We start from the raw sequence: 17,583 nt of genomic DNA, 5'->3' as shown, positions 1-17,583 counted from the left end.
ATGGGTCAAAAGAATGACATGACAGATAAAAAGGTCTTGTGATTCTAAGCCATAATTAGAGGGACATAACTGAAAAATAAGGTGATAGTCCCATTGCACACTGCCCTTGTCACACAAAATTTGTTGCACTGTATTCATTCTTAATGCCACAGTCTAAATTAAACATTGACAAGTTGGGAGAGTTTAAATAAGAGACCAGATAGAAAATTGAAGCATCCAGGCCAAAGAATGATGCAAAGACATAGACAAAAATTTCATCAAGATATTTGTTATAAGAAAAGATTGATCATTTGCTCTTGAAAAAAAATGAAGGAAAAAAAAAAAAAAAACTACAATTCTCTCATCAAGTACTCCCACTGTTGGACCCATCTTTAAAAAAAGAAACAGTAGCCCATATTTCATATTTTCTCGAGATGGAAGTTAAATTTTTCATTCTTCTCAAGAATTTTCCTCAGAAAGTTCACAATTAAATTACAGTGAACAAAAATTCAACTCTAATTGGAGATGGAAAAGAATTTAATGACATTTCAGTAACAAAATACACTTCTGAAAGAAATATAGCTTGAATGATCTCAGTCTCTCCAGAGTACCTCAAAGATGATAGTTACCACTAAGGAAACTAGAATCATGATCAAACTGATCAAAGTTAAACTGTTTTTGATATACTTTAAAGAACTTTACAGGCATAAAATAATTATCATTAGCAAGTTCTTTCTTCCATATGTGCCTTAGTCTCTGCCTTTACAATGAGAATAATGTCACACAAGTTAAATTAAGGAATTATTTGAAACCATGCCAATATACAAAAGAAATATTATATAAATGCAAGTCATTTCATTTCATCATATTTTTTCTTCCTTTTCTCTATTTTAGTCTCATCCTTCTTTTCTTTCTAAATCTTTGTTTTTAGTTACAATATCAATTCCCTCATCAGAATCATCATCATTATTTTATCATTTTCCTGTTATTTTTCTTCTCCTATTATTTCTTTTTATTCTCTCTACTTCCCTTCCTTTTGTCCTTCTCCTTTATTCTCATTTTCTTTACTTTGCAAAGATTATTTTCTTACCCATAATTTTTATCATCATACTAGTTACCCCATCTGGAATTGAAAAAGGTATTTCTGACTACAAGGAGCACAATATTCCTCATTGCAACTATGCTGTGACATTATTCCCTGGTCTGAATATTATGAGCACATCTACAATTTTAGAGAAGAGAATACCCGACTTAGTGTGGTGGGGAAAAGCACAAAACAACTCATTATGGACTTGCTACCACAATAACATCAGGTTTAAAGCATCATCACAGATTGAAGCAAAGAAGCAACTGTTTCTCCTTATGTCTGTTTTTCTTAGTAGACTGAAAATTCCTTTATAGAAGGGACTATTTGGATTTTTGTTTTTGGAACCCTAGCCCACTGAATATACAGTTTAGGATTAGAGACTATACCCATGAATTTATGGACACAAAAGTACTCTGCCACTGAAGGAGTAAATTGTTAATATTTATTTTACATTATTGAATTCTGTCTTAAATATAAATGACTCATTTAATTATATAACTGATCCTCAAAGTATAACCCTCTAAAGCATTTAAGAAAATGTAGCAAGATTATATGGTCCTATTTTAGGAAAAGAATTGAAATATGACATATTTAGTTCAAAATTAGGCATGCTTTAAATTGAAGATCTGAGTATCGACTGACTACAGCAATAAAAGGAGGGTTCTTCTGTAGCAAAACTTGTTAGAAATCACTCTGAAATCATCATGTAGAGTCTTTGTCAATCAATAATGGCAGGAAAAATTTCTATGTGCTGCTGGAAGAATAAATGAAAAAATACTTAGAACAGGACCTATGTCAGAGATCATTATTTAAAAAAAATAATTCTGAGAGGCAGGGCTTCCTGATTTGAGAATATGGGTAAGAGGAATTTAAGATGATCTAAATCTTGCCCATTCAGTCAATACTACTTTCTGACCTTGTCACCTTTCCTCTGATACACCTGAGCAGAGTTGCCTGGGTTTCTCCACAGATTCTCACATAGAATAAAATTCCCCTCCTCTGGAGAGGTCACTGGGACTCCATCCACTTGACACTAATTAGCAGAGAGGAGAACAAAGGAGCTGTAAAGGAGGACTGAGAAAAACAAGTTTTTTACTCAGACACAGGGATACAGGTGCAGAGCCTCAAGCAGCAAAGGTCCCAAGGGTCCTTCATGGATTAAGCTCTCCCTCTCTGCTTGGGGGATGCAAACACAGGATCCTATCCACATAGACAAACCAGGGTGTTTCAATGATCTTTTAGCCAGGGCAAATCCTTATAAATACACTTTGGCCTAACTAGCAATGCCTCCATCTCTGACATGTGCCAAAGTCATGTTACATTCTGAGTGAGTGAGCAGCATTAAGTGTGTGAGAAGCAGAATTAAGCTTGAGAAGCTGTTCAAGTGCCGTTCACTTGCAGGAGTGTTTTCTCATCCCAAGGCACCTGAAGCTGCTACAGCTGTTGTTGCCCTGCTTCCTCCATAGCCCATCACAAACTTGGCTAGAAGGCAGGTTGGCCTTGTCTAGGAGCTGAACAGGAATCTCCTTGATGTTCTCCCTGCTATTCTTCTTCCTGATTTCACAACTGTCATTCTCTGTGAGTAAGGAGAAAGGGACTCTCTGCTGCCTAGAAAGAACTTTCAGCCGCACATATTATAGAGATGGTGATCTTATTATTGGAGGATTTTTTCCTTTAGTTCTTCATAAAATGAACAAACTTCCACATTGGAAAAGGTTTTTCATTCATCCTCAACACAATTTTGAAGACTGTCAGTAAGTACTTATTCCATTCTACTTTTAATTAATATTTTCAATGATCAATGATTCATTTTTTAGTATCACCTTAGAAAAAAGGAAAAGAAAAATATGTAACAATTAAGCATAATCAAACAAGAAAATTGTATAAATAAATTGTAAATAATTGTATAAATTGGTATTTATAACAGTATATTTATATATTTATTTAACAGTTTAAATGTGTGTGTAAATATAAAACTATATATATATATATATATATTCATTCTTCAAACTATATTAATTCCTACAAGTTTTCTGTGGATTCTATAAAGGCATATTGCTTAATTTTCAAGAACATAATAATATTCAATACATTCATATGTAATTATTCAGCCATTTCCTAATCAGTGGGTAACAATTTCATGTCCAGATTTTTGTCCAACAAAAAGAAATACTAAGTATATTTCACTTCATAGTTTTCTCTATTTTTAAATACTTTGAGAGATCTTACTCGAAAATCCCTACAATTCAGTCAATTTTTGGTCATAGATATAAATTGCTTTCCACAAAGTCTAAATTAATGAATAATTCCATCAATAGCATATTAATTGGGACTGTTACCCTACATTCCTATAACATTTCTCTATTTAACAATAAATTTTGTAAATATGATGGGTGTGAGGTCATGATTCAAAGTTGGTTTTATTGTCATTACTATTATTAGCATTTGGAGCATTATTTCATATGTCTAGGGATAGTCTGAATTTCTTACATTGATAACTGTATTTAAATTCTTTAAAAACCCATCAATTAGAAAATGGCATTGTTTTTACAAATATGAAACAATTCTTTATGTATCTTAGATGTAAGAACATTTAAATTAGTATTGTAATTTTTTAAAAAGACTGACTAAATTTACATGCATTGGATTCTTGTGGAGAAGAAAAAAGGCCTTTTATCAAAATGTTATATGGGCCACTAGTTGATGCAGTAGATAGAGAACCAGCCCTGAAGTCAGGAGGACCTAAATTCAAATCTTGCCTCAGATACTACTTAACACTTCCTAACTGTGTGATTCTGGGCAAGTCACTTAACCCCAATTGCCTCAGCAATATATACATAAATTTTCTGTTACATACTAGATCTATAACCCCTTTTTTGGTCATGAATTCTTCTCCAATTATAATCCTGAAAAATAATTTCTTCATTGTGCCTCTAATTTTTTAAAATGTTATTTGTTTTCATTTTAAAATTAATTAACATTTGAAAATTATATTGAGAAATATATTCAGGTGGGAGACATCCTATCTACCAAATTGGTGGCCATTTTCCCCAACAATTTTCATCTTATTTTTTATACTTTTCTCAATTTGCTCCACTTTTTAAAAATTTAAGAATTGATTTTGTAAAGAATTTGGTAAAGAAATTGGTTGTAATTTTTGGAGATGAGTTGGTAACTCAGCTCTCTGGTAGAGAGCTGCTCTGGTGTTCTAAATATGATACTAAAATTTAATAGGGATGGTACAGTCTGTCAGGCCATATAAAGGAAGATGGTAAAAACTCTTTATTATTGCTAGTAACAGAATAAAGTTTTCAGAATAAAACAATGTCATTAAAAAAGAGAATAAAATTATAACTTCACATGACTTGAATAAATTCTTCTTAAATTTTCAGTTCTAATTCAGAGGAAGGTAAATAGGAAGATTTAAAAAAGGAAATATTCTTTTTCCCTGACAAACTCTCTTCTACTGCAGGTGGCTGATCAAACACTATTATCAAGTCCTGGCATTAATGCTTGCTATAGAAGACATCAACAGGAACCTCAATCTGTTACCCAATATTACTCTGGGATTCCACATCTACAATGCCTATGCCAATGATGACAGGACCTTGGAGAGTTCCCTCATGTGGCTCTCAGGCCAGGGTCAGACCATTCCAAATTACAGCTGTGACAAGGGGAAGTCGGTGGTGGTCATTGGAGGAGCCACTTCTGATTTAACTGTCTCCATGGGAAGCCTACTGGAGCTCTATAAGTTCCCACAGGTAAGACATAAATCCAATTTAGCCTATCCTGGTTGGAGGATAGAGGTAGGTTTTTGAGGGTCTGCTACTTTATATTCAACTACTAAAGAGTTTTGAAGATTTCTAGTGTCTAATTTACCTTTCAAGTGATTATCAGAGAAATAAGAGAAATCACAGAGTTTGAGGAAATCAGACTTGTTCCCTTTATCGTGTCTTGCAGCAAGCAGCATATCTTGACCTAACAAGATTTTGAAATTATGCAATTGAATGCTGCTAATATTGATTAAGCATCTAACATTTGCAAGTCCCTTATTCAATGCTAGGGAAACAAAGAAGTAAAAAAGACAAAAAAAACACACTTATATCTGTTGCAGCTGCAGCAGTTATTATGAAGGAGATGACCCCTGTGTAAAGGTCTGGATGACAAGAAATGAAGGATAAGGGGATGAAGAGAGTAGTTTCAGATGTGGAATGGTGGAGAGGGAGAATCTTTCTTTTATTATTAATTCATTAAACTGAAAAAGGCTCATGTTTGATTCCTCTTCAGATCACCTATGGTCTCTTTGATCCACTTCTAAGTGACCCACTTCAGTTTCCTGCTGTTTATCAGATGGCCCCCACAAACACCTATCTTATACGTGGTATGGTCCAATTAATGCTGCATTTCAAATGGAACTGGGTGGGTCTTGTTACCTCAGATGATTCAAGAAGTGAAAAATTCCTGAGAGATCTTCAAGAAGAAATGTCCAGAAATGATGTCTGTGTGGCCTTTATAGAAAAGATCATCACTAGTTGGTCACTGGATATTGACTTTTATAAGAAATTTATAATGAACATATTAATGTCAACAGCCAAGGTGATTGTCATTTATGGAAATACAAATTCACTCTTGAGCTGGATGTTTACCAAGAATTCTTATGTCTTTGTAACAAGAATATGGATCACCAGCAGTCATTGGGATATTTCCAAAAAACCCAGTTACGTCTATTTCAATAATTTCCATGGAGCTCTGGTGTTTTCAGACAGGACAAGTAAGATTCCTGGTTTCAAACATTTTCTGAAAACCATTCACCCAAGCAAATACCCAGAGGATATCTTTCTTAAAAATTTCTGGGAAACAGCATTTGGGTGTACATATAAACATGAAGAGGGAGATGAAGGGGTCTGCTCACCAAATGCTTCTTTGGACACACTACAGTTGAGCTATTTAGACATGACTATGTCTGACCAGAGTTACACTGTCTACACTGCTGTGTATGCTGTGGCCTGGGCCCTTCATAAAATGTTCTTGGTGAGATCAGAAATGGAATCCTATATAGATGGAGACAAGAAGGTTTTTCACCCCTGGAAGGTAAGGTCCCCTTTATAAGAACCAATACCTAAATCTCTGATTGTGAGAACTGCTATATTCAGAAGAGAAATAAAGGATTAGTAACTCAGCTTCCACTTTTTTCATTGAGTAACCCCTGTACAACAAACTGAGAATATCAATTCTAGTCATTTCAGAAATAGGATCATTTCAGACCCTTGTAAAAGATGCAGAAATGAAAAATCCAGATCAAGTGGTTCCTGGGGGTCTTTGATGAGCAAGACATCAAGGAAGAGTAAGATTATCAACACTAGAGGTGCCTTGCCTTCACCATGGGCGAAATCAGAACCAAGCATTTCTTCTTACCCTGGAAGTATTAGTCGCTCCACTATACCATAATACAATGGAGAGAGCTCTTGTGCTAAAATCAAAAAAACTGGATTCAAATCCTGACACTAGTACTATGTTCTATGTACTAAGTACTATGTTACTTGATTTTCCTAGGATTTATCTATTAATAAATTAAGGTGAATTAAGTATCTAGTGAGGTTCCTTCCAACTTTAGATATAATTTCTTTTCTTTCTGCGAGACAATGGGAGTTAAGTGACTTACTAGGATCCCACAGCTAGGAAGTGTCAAGTGTGTGAAGCCAGATTTAAATTCAGTACCTCCAGACTTCAGGGCAGTGCTCTATCTATTTTGCTCTCTGACTAATCCTTTTTATTACATCTTAATATGGGGTGTTAAATCTCAATACAAAAATTTATATATCACTTTTCTAAACAATTAGCTTCTTTAAAAAAAGGGATTTCTCTTATCTTTGTCTTCAGTCTCCAGTACTAGTAGAATACCTATACTATTTAGGAGGCATTGATAGGTGCTAGTTGAATAGAAAAGCATTTTAATTGGCCTATTCATTTCTTGTTTCTCCTTTCTGCAAATCATCATTTACAGAGCTGCCACACAATCAAGAAATATGCATTTAGAATGAAAAAGGATATACAATAGGATATGAACACAGAATTAAAAAAAAACTTTCCTTTAAAGAATTTGACATAGAAGGCAACATAAATATATATGTAAATATTTATATTTATATATAGTTGTATAAAATTATATATGTATTATGAATATGTAAATAATGAAGGTAATGTATAGAGAGATATTACAGGTACATAGTAGTTATATAGATATGTAAAATAAATTTAAATATATAATACAAAAATATAATAAACACATCACAAGATTTTGGAGAACAGAAGACCAACAAAATAACATCTAAAAACATCTGAACATGTCTCTCTTTTGATGTAATAGCATAACATACTCAAAAAACAGAATTCAGCTCATTATAGCCTCTAATAGAAAATGAAAAAATGCTCAGTTTGGAATTTAAAATCCTTCATTCTTTGATTTCACTTATACAAGCTTATTTCACTCTTCGACGCTTAACATATTATGTTTCAGCAAAACTACCTTACTGGATGTACTATGAGTTAGAATTACATCACCAAACTGCAAACTTTTGCACAGTCACGTAAGTCTAAGACATACTGCTACCTCACCTCTGGCTCCTAGAATCTCTAACTTCCTTATAGGCTTGGATTTTTTGCTATCACTTAAGAAATCCTGTTTGAATTCCCTCATCAAATAAGATAATATTGGTAAAAACAAAAACAAAAACTGTATTGCACATAGTAGGTACTATATAAATAATTACCCTTTTACTTCCAATTTGGTAATATTTTCTTTCTCCATAAAGCATACAGTATTTATTCTTCTAGTTTGCTGATATATCACCCAAAAGAACGTAGACTCCTTGAAGGCACATGATTGTGATTTTCATAGTATACCTTAAGCATCAAGTAAAGGGACTTGAAAATAGTGGGTATTCAAAGAGATTTTAAAGAAGGGAAAGGGCCTGTAAGAATGTTTGTGGCAGCACTCTTAGTAGTGGCTAGAAACTGGAAACTGAGTGGATGCCCATCAATTGGAGAATGGCTGAATAAATTGTGGTATGAATAATATGGATTATTATTATTCTGTAAGAAATGACCAGCAGGATGATTTCAGAAAGGCCTGGAGAGATTTACATGAACTGATGCTGAGAGAAATGAGTAGGACCAGGAGATCATTATATATTTCAATAACAATACCATATGATGATCAATTCTGATGGACATGGCCATCTCCAGCAATGAGATGAACCAAATCAGTTCCAATAAAACAGTAATGAATTGAACCAGCTGCACCCAGTGAAAGAACTCTGGGAGATGACTATTAACCATGACATTGAATTCCCAATCCCTCTATTTTTGCATTTTTTATTTCCTTCACAGGCTAATAGTACACTATTTCAAAGTCCAATTCTTTTTGTACAGCAAAATAACTGTTTGGACACATGTACTTATATTGTATGTAATTTATACTTCAACATATTTAACATGTATTGGTTAACCTGCCATCTAGGGGAGGGGATGGGGGGAAGGAGGAGGAAAATTGGAACAAAAGGTTTGGCAATTGTCAATGCTGTAAAATTACCCATGCATATAACTTGTAAATAAAAAGCTATAATAATAATAAAAATAAAGAAAATAGTGGGTATTAATTAAAGTTTTAAATTCATCAAAGGCTTGATGGATTGCATTAGAAGCAGTCTGATTAACTGTAGCAGTGAGAACTGTAGCATCCCACCTACTCTAAACCTATATTGCAAGCACTGTTTTTCTATCTTCTTTCCCAAATTTCACAAAATTTCACGAAAAAAGACCTTTCCACGGGGTTGAAAATTTTTTGCTTTAGTCTTGAGATTTGGCTCAATTTCTAGACAGGTAAGAACATTTTATATCCTAGTTCTCTCTTCCAAATTATTAGCAGTCCATCCCAGTTCTGTGACACTTGAAAAATCTTAGGATTGTACTGTCCTTGCTTATTAGAAGATGGTGGGGATTCTACCAAATATTCCTGGGAGACTCTAGTAATGAACTTCCAATTAATTTTCTTGACTTTCAGCTCCATTCCTTTCTGAAGAATATCCACTTCAACACTAGTGCTGGAAAACAGGTGGTCTTGGATAAGAAGAGGAAATCAGTGGCAAACTATGATATTCTCAACTATGTAACCTTTCATAATGATACCGAAATCTTGGTGAAAGTGGGAGAGTTTAATCCTCAGGCTACAGATGCTGAAAATTTCACCATCCAAGAGAAGGCAGTAGTATGGGCTACAAGGCAGAGAAAGGTAAAGAATGATTAAAATGTTGGTTTTATGAAAGATAGAAACTTAAAAATATCCAGTGGTCCTCAAAGTGTAGTCCAAAGAATTGTTGAGGTCTCTGAAACCCTTTCAGAGGGTCTACAAATTCAAAATTCTTTTTTATTTCTAATATAGTAAATAGATATAAATATAACCAATGTGAACAAAAACTCTTCGAACAGATCCTCGATAGTTTTTTAACAATATAAAAATACTGAGAACAAACGTTTGAGAACCACTGACATAGGCCATCACAATAATTACTTGCATTTTCAAATGGGGCAAATGCCACACACAAAGTTATTTGGAGAAAATAACTTACAAATCAAGTTTTTATACACAATTCAATTCAGAAAGGGCAAAAAAGCCCTAGAATATGTGCTCCTTTGGGAGAAGAGCCCAAGAAATCATGAGATTTCCCAACTGTGTAGTTGAGGCAATAGGAGAATCATTTGATCCATGGATTCCAAAGGAGAAGAAGTGGGAACATTCAGAAACTTCCTATGAGATCTCATGATTTTTGACCATTTGCTGCTAAACCAAATAAAGCTGCCATGAAGCTTGCAGTGGCCTGATTGACATGTGGGCTCTAAATACACTAGAATTCTTGGATCAAATCCTAGATTTTCTCATATCTGGCTCAAGACCCCATTAATAAGAATTATGTTTTTTTTCTCATTTTGGTCAATCATTTCATACATTTATAAATATACCAATTCCTCTGTTAGGGGGATCCCCCTCCTTATATGAGCAATGACAAAATGAAAAGACAAAATATATGATCAATAAAGGAAATTTGAGAAATCTAAAAATTTAGTATAATGAAATAAACCACAATACCTGATCAAATCAGTACAAACAAATTATGGACATGAAGCTAAATTATTCAAGGAATCTAAATTTTGCAAAAATTGAATAGATCTTCTTGTTCTAAAACAATTCCTTTCTCTCTCATACGTTTATTCTCATATTCATTCAAGTAGAATTTCAGGACTGGGTAAATGTTTAGGGAGATACAAAGATAGAATCAATATCCTTCTCATGTGGCTCCTCCTTCTTGACATTCGACTAAAAGTTATGTGTTCAGATACAATTGCTCTAAACTTATAGGTAGGAAAATTACAGATTTTAGGCTGCAGTTATGTTCCCTATTTAACTTGACTTTGGCTCACTGTTCTCTTTATAGTTGAGGCAAAATTTAATTTCTTAGCATCATGTGGTAACCAAACACAGTATGTTTTTATACTCTGTTAATAGATTGGAGGTATAGGAAGTTGAAATAACTGATTTTTTCTCACGATTTCCTTCAGTGTAGGACTTCTGTTTTAAAATTTTCTAAAATAGAGTTATTGGTGGCAGCTAGATGGTGCAGTGTATAGAGAACCAGCCTTTCAATCAGGAGGACTTGAGTTCAAATCTGGCCTCAGATACATCCTAGCTGTGTGTGACCCTGGGTGAGTCACTTAACCCCAATTGCCTCAGCAAAAAAAAAAAAAAAAAAAAAAAAAAAAAAAATTACGTTATTGATTCTCCTGGCTTCTCCCTTTTCTGCAATAGTTGGGTTTTTGTTTGTGTGTTTGTTTGTTTTTGCTCCTGAGAGAGTTATTAGAGTCTTACATTTATTGAAGTAGTTCCACTTCAGGACCCTCAGAATCTTTATTTCAGAAAAAATTACTGCTTTTCATATAAATTCATTTGGTTATTAGCAAGCCTCTCATACAATGGTTTTAAATAATTCTAAGAAATGGATAGGAGAGAATCAAATGCATAACCTCTTTTTAAATAAAAGTGATCACTATTAACTGGTAGAAATAACTGGTAGAAGCACTACCTTTACACTTTACATACACACATACACACACACACACACACACACACACATTTGTTGTACTGAGGAAATTCACTGGAATGTATTCAGAAAAGTCTGTAGTCTCCAACTTCTAATACATTTTAAGTGACTTGGAAAATGATTCCATTATATTTTTAAAATACTTCTTCAATACATTATACTAAATAGTCTTAGCAAAAGTCTCTGTTGGTAACAACTTCTGCTAATTAATTTTTCTTCCCCAGGAGATTTTAAAATTCTTATGTAGTGGAAAAGCTACAGTTCCACACACTGATATCGCTGTTGTTCATCCACTTAGTTATATCCATGGGACACTGTGGAATATACCCACCATGCAGTTCTCTTCTTACCATCTAACGAAATTGGTACAGTTGTTTAATTTCTGTGATGATATATATCCATCTCTTTCTCTATAATTCTCTTTTCTTTTATATTTAACTCTTTGCCACATTGGTATATTTTCCAATTTCTTAGTATGGGGCCAAATTATTTAGGCTACAGCTTCATCTTCCAAATGATTAGCCTGGAATCATTTTGTAAGTATTAATTGGTTTCATATTTGTGCTGTTTTATGGATTGTCAATAATCTCCAGCACCACAATTCAAAATTGTTGATTATGCTATGTTACTCTTTCCTCCTAGTCTAAATCTCAAGACCATGCATTATTACTTGAAAAACTACAACTTTTCCTGTACAGATTTTTACTACTTTTTAATATATTGTTCAGATTTATCTACTTCCATTTCTTCCCCCACTATTAACAAGGAAGTTATGGGACTAGTCAACAAGAGCCAAGCTGTTTCTTTGTTTTTATTTTTATTGTAAATTTCTAGCTTCTATTGTAAACTTTTTTCATTCTATCAAGAGGTTTCTTGATTCTTCTTCCCTGCTTTGTCCTCAAAAATTTTGTCTTAATATCTGAGATTGTTGGTATTTCTCCCAGAAAACTTAATTCCAGATAATATAAAACCTAGACATACTTAATGTCCATTTCAAAACCATTAAATTTTTTCCAGCTTTAATCCTATCAGTTATTTCTTGACCTACTACAGGATCCTCAAGAGACAAATAAGATGGTCTGTTATTCCAATCTCATTAAAGACTTGACATATTTGTTATGGGTCACACAATCAATATGTAATCAATGAAGCAGACATAGAGGTTTGTTTTTATTTTTGGAACGCCCTTCCTTTTTCCATAATCCAGTGAATGTTGATAATTTCATCTCTAGTTTCTCTACCTATCTGAAAACCAGCCTCCTTTTTCTTGATTCACTTATTATAGAACCCTAGCTTTAAAATCTTGAATATAAACTTGCAGGTATATGTAATGAGTGTGATTGCTCAGTAATTTGTATATTCCCTAGTATTGTACTTATTTAGAATTCATACATATACTGATCTTTCCAATCCAGTTACCAATGTCAGATTTCCCAAATTGGCTGCCATTTCAGTGCAGTACTTAAATGATTCTATTTTCAGATTTTTTAATAGTTCAGCTGGGATTCCATTTTTTTCTATCAGCCTTCTCATTGGCAATGCTTCCTAAGGAACACTTGGTTTCATTCTCCAGGATATCTCCCTTTTGAGAATATCCACAATGCTTTGGTTATTGGTAATATGAAGAATTTCCTTTGCATAGTTAACATTTTGTATTCTTCCCAACTCTTCAGATTATGTTATGCTTCCATGAAATCACTAACATTTTGTCTTTTATCATGTTTCTATTTGCATGAAATTTCCCTCCAGAAGACATCTCTTAGCTTTCCCATTCTACTATTTTCTTTTATTTCTTTGTATTGCTAACTTAAGAAAATTTCAGCTATTTGTTCTGATCCTAATATCAGCCTCTTTTCGGCAAGTGGGAAGAAATACAATTTCTTGGATGCTTAACAATTTGGGTCCCTTTTGAAAGGAAACTGATCCAATCTTTGGCAGCATAACTATTTTACTGACACCATTGATAGACTTTGCAATACAGTCGAATTGTTACAAACAAACTAAGCAAAGTAATGAACAATACTGCTTCAAAGACCTTTGGATATTTCTCTGTGTAGCCTCCTCAGTCGAGATGCAGTAACTGTAGTCCAGGATTCCAGAAGAAATCCCAAGAAGGAAAGCCTGTCTGCTGTTTTGACTGTGTACCCTGCACAGAGGGGCATATTTCCTCCAAAATAGGTAAGTCTGTGAGAACAGTTTTGTTTTCTTTCAGCAAACACAGACAAAGGTGACCAAACAAAGCTGAATGAGTCTCCCAGGTGAAAACAAGGCAATGGAAACCTGTTAGATATGGAATATGGTGTCTCCAGAGACCAAGAAAAGCCTAGAATAAGAGTCAGAAAGGTCAAAGAAACTGAAAATCCAAAATGATTAATATCAGGAGTGTTTCTGGATTTGAAGTCCATCAAAGTAGGAATTTCTTGCCCAATATCTTTGTAATTCAATTGCTCAGAGTTAGCTTGATAGAAATATTTATTTACTAAGTTGTCTTCCATTGATATAGGGACTGAGAATTTTCAGCAAGTCTTTCTCATCAAGACATCAATTGCAAAATGCAAATACTGCTGTACCAGTTTTAAAGAATGATGAAGGGATCATTCATAGGAGCACAGCTAATTAAGACAGGGAAGACATTAGCCAGGGTACTGAAATGCAATCTATTGCGATTTTGAATTCATTTCAACTGTCCTGATGTTTACCCATTTGATGCACAATGGGGGCCAAGAAGGCACAAATTTATATAACTAAAATCAAATCAGAAAATTTCTTGGATCTCTCTTGACAATTACCTTTTTAAGCCCCAACTTCCACTTACTCAAGGCAAAGCTATGATTCTGGTGAAGATCCAGATATATTTGAAACATAGCTTAAGCTAAAAAAGGTTTTTTTTTTCCAAGTAGGCCAAAATATGGCAAATTATTAGAATATGAAGACAAGGAAAATAATTCATAATGTAGAAATAATTTAACCTAGAGCAATGTCTCCAGGAATAAGATCCCTGGGAAGGAAATTCATGCAAATATCATTGATCTAATGATCTAAAGAAAGTGGGAGAATGGTCTCTCCTTGACACAGGAGGTTAGTGAAAGTACTAGCTTAGGAGGAGTTATTCAACTTCTCTCAAATGTATACAGGATATTTTCATCCTTACCTGATATAGAAGGAGTAGAACAGGAATATACCTAAAACACAGCAGGAAGAAAATTTTCAGCATAAAACTAAAATATATCTCTATCTCCTCCACTGAACTTTTAGTAAAAATATCATTAGAACATATCTTCTCTATGAAGGGAAGTACAGCTGAATATTTATAAGATCAGAGACTCTGACAACCATTACACATCAAAATTAAATTTCCTCTTCTCATTCCTAGTCTGCTTTAAGGTTTGTATTCTAGCACTAAATATAGTAAGTCAAGTCCCTCCTCCAGCTATAAGTGCTTTGAATAAATACATCATATCAGCTATTATATTCATTCAGAAGTTTCTCTTCTCCAGGCAAATTATACTCAATTCTTTCAATTCATATTCCTAGAGTATTCAGAGTCAATGTCCATCAAAATAACTTAAGGGTCATGTTGATAAAGTCCAGAAGGAAATATGTAAATAGCCGTATACAGACATAACCTTGTATATCCAAAATGTCAGCAGGAAAGAGAAACACATCAACATTTTGAAAAGTTGTAGTGTAGTTATCTTCACACACATTTTAGAAAGAATCATGTATTCAGAAGAATAGAATCATTTTTCTTGTGAGAAGAAAATACAAAGAACAGAGGCCTCTAAACTAAAAAGATGAACCATTTAAAAGATTATGGTGCAAATCCAGGAAATAAACACAGTAATAATTTGATTTCTTCACTTTGTGACAAATAACTGCTACATTTATTGTTATTGTTATTACTAAGAATAATATCTCATATTTCACCAGTACTCTGAAAATATTATTCATATAAGAGCTAGCAATTATGTGGAAGCTTTTTGGAAGATGGATCAGAAGGCCTGTACAGGGCCTGATGTCATCTTCCTGTGTTGAAATCTAGCCTCAGAAACATGCTAGCCATATGGTTCTGAGAAATTCACTTAACCCTGCTGACCTCAGTTTCCTCACCAGAAAAAATGGACTTGAGAAAGAAATACCAACAACACCAGATTCTTTGACAAAAAAAAACTCCAAATGGAGTTTATGAAGAGTCATGCACAAAACAAAATTCATATAATTGATATATACTTTCAGATTTGCTCAACTCTTTCCAAATGTAAAATCATATGATTTAACCTCATCATATTCTGGGAGGTTGCATAATTATTCCCATTCTACCGATGGTGAAATTGAAGTAGAAAGAAGACAATTGACTAGGCTAGCATCACAAAGTCACAGAGCTATCTGAAGCAGAATTAAAACTCAAGTCTTCCAAGTCTTCTGTTTTATCCACTACCATCAGATTCTGATGTCCATGCAAGCAAATTGAGCAATATTTATTATTTTTTAACAATGCCTGTCCTCTGATAGAAAGATTTGCTAAGGCTAAAATACTGACACTTCATGTATTCTCTTCAGATGCAGATCAATGTGTGAAATGCCCTGAAGATCAACATCCCAATAAGGAGAAGAATCAGTGCCTCCCTAAAGTGGTGATCTTCCTGGCCTATGAAGAGCCCATGGGGATGGCTTTTGCTTCCATAGTTGCTTGCTTATCTTTTCTCACAGCTCTGGTTCTTTGGGTCTTTGTGGGACACAAAAACACCCCTATAGTCAGAGCCAATAACCGGGATCTCAGCTACATCCTCCTCATCTCTCTTATCTTCTGCTTCCTCTGCTCTCTGCTCTTCATTGGCCGCCCAACTGCAATGAATTGCCTTCTTCGACAAGCAACATTTGCAGTCATGTTCACTGTGGCCGTCTCCTCAGTTTTGGCCAAAACCATCATTGTGGTTTTGGCCTTCAGAGCCACCAGACCAGGCAGCAGGGGAAGGAAATGGATGGGAAGCAGAGCCCCCATTTCTGTTGTTCTCTTTTGCACCTTGACTCAGGTTCTGCTCTGTGCAATCTGGCTGCTGCTCTCTCCCCCATTCCCAGAAACAGACACACAGTCTGACCATGAGCACATCCTCTTGGGGTGCAATGAGGGCTCTCTCATTGCCTTCTATTTTATCCTGGGCTACATGGGAGTCTTGGCCCTGGGGAGCTTCACTGTGGCTTTTCTAGCCAGAAATCTCCCTGACACTTTCAATGAAGCCAAGTTCATCACCTTCAGCATGCTGGTCTTCTGCAGTGTCTGGGTCTCCTTCCTCCCCACATACCAGAGCACCAAGGGGAAAATGATGGTGGCTGTGGAGATCTTCTGCATCTTAAGTTCCAGCACTGGATTACTAGGCTGCATTTTCATCCCCAAATGCTATGTGATCCTTCTGCAGCCCCACAGGAACACCAGAAAAACTTTAAAAGATAATTCCAATTCCTGAATCAAGAATCATCTTGAAATGTTCTGTATGTTTCACTAATAACATGAGATTGAAAATAATTAACACAAATTAATATTGCTACTAAATTCCCAATGAAATTCGTAAGACTTTTGAAATCTACATTCCTTAAACAAGACCTTCTTGTCTATTCCAGAACCAAGCAGCGCAACACTTTCATCCAACTTCATGGACCCAATGCCAACTTTCATACTAATCTCTCCTTTTTCCCATTTGAACTATCTTTGAGTTAAAAACCTTCTTCCGTGACATCTGCAAAAACACCAGCTTCTTTTCCATGCCATCACCCATAAAATGTGTAATCTTCTACACTTGGTTACTGAGAAAGCACACTTTTTGTTTTTACTTTTATTTTCCCATAATCTTTAGCCTATGTAAAAGGAAGATTAAAGAGTTATTTTTAAAATTATTTGCATCACATAATTTATTTGTATTATGCCATGATTGATATATATTGCCTTTTTGTATGTAGTAGTATCCAAGGATCAGAAGATAGAGTCAGAACAGATACAAATGATAAATATGTTTACATACATATACATATACATATATATATTATATGTGACTGTGCATGTAAGAGTTAATTATAAGAGTTAATCAAATGACTTACAAAATCTAGGCATTTATTTATACTCTCAAAATGGAAGGCAAGCCTAAGTAAATCACTAAGGTTGCCTAGCTAGCTGGTAATTGACTAGAGCACCAGGTCGGGAGTAAGACTTGAATTCAAGTCTGGTTTCAGACATTCACCATGATCCTTTGAATGTCACTGAACCCTGTTTGCCTCAATTTCTTCATCTGTAAAATAAGCCGGAGAAGGAAATGACAAACTACTCCAATATCTTTGCCAAGAAAACCCCAAAGGCATTTATAAGGAATC

General features: G+C 34.5%; 1 pseudogene; it reads left to right on the top strand.

Annotated features, from left to right (window-relative positions):
• Window positions 1-17,082, top strand: part of LOC127557652 (vomeronasal type-2 receptor 26-like) — a 54,853-nt pseudogene extending 37,771 nt beyond the window's left edge.
• Window positions 17,083-17,583: the final 501 nt, after the last annotated feature.

The sequence above is a fragment of the Antechinus flavipes genome, chromosome 3 (genome assembly GCF_016432865.1).
Source record: "Antechinus flavipes isolate AdamAnt ecotype Samford, QLD, Australia chromosome 3, AdamAnt_v2, whole genome shotgun sequence".
NCBI lineage: Eukaryota > Metazoa > Chordata > Mammalia > Dasyuromorphia > Dasyuridae > Antechinus > Antechinus flavipes.
Note: the sequence above shows the minus strand (reverse complement) of the source record. Positions and strands in the feature narration are given on the sequence as shown.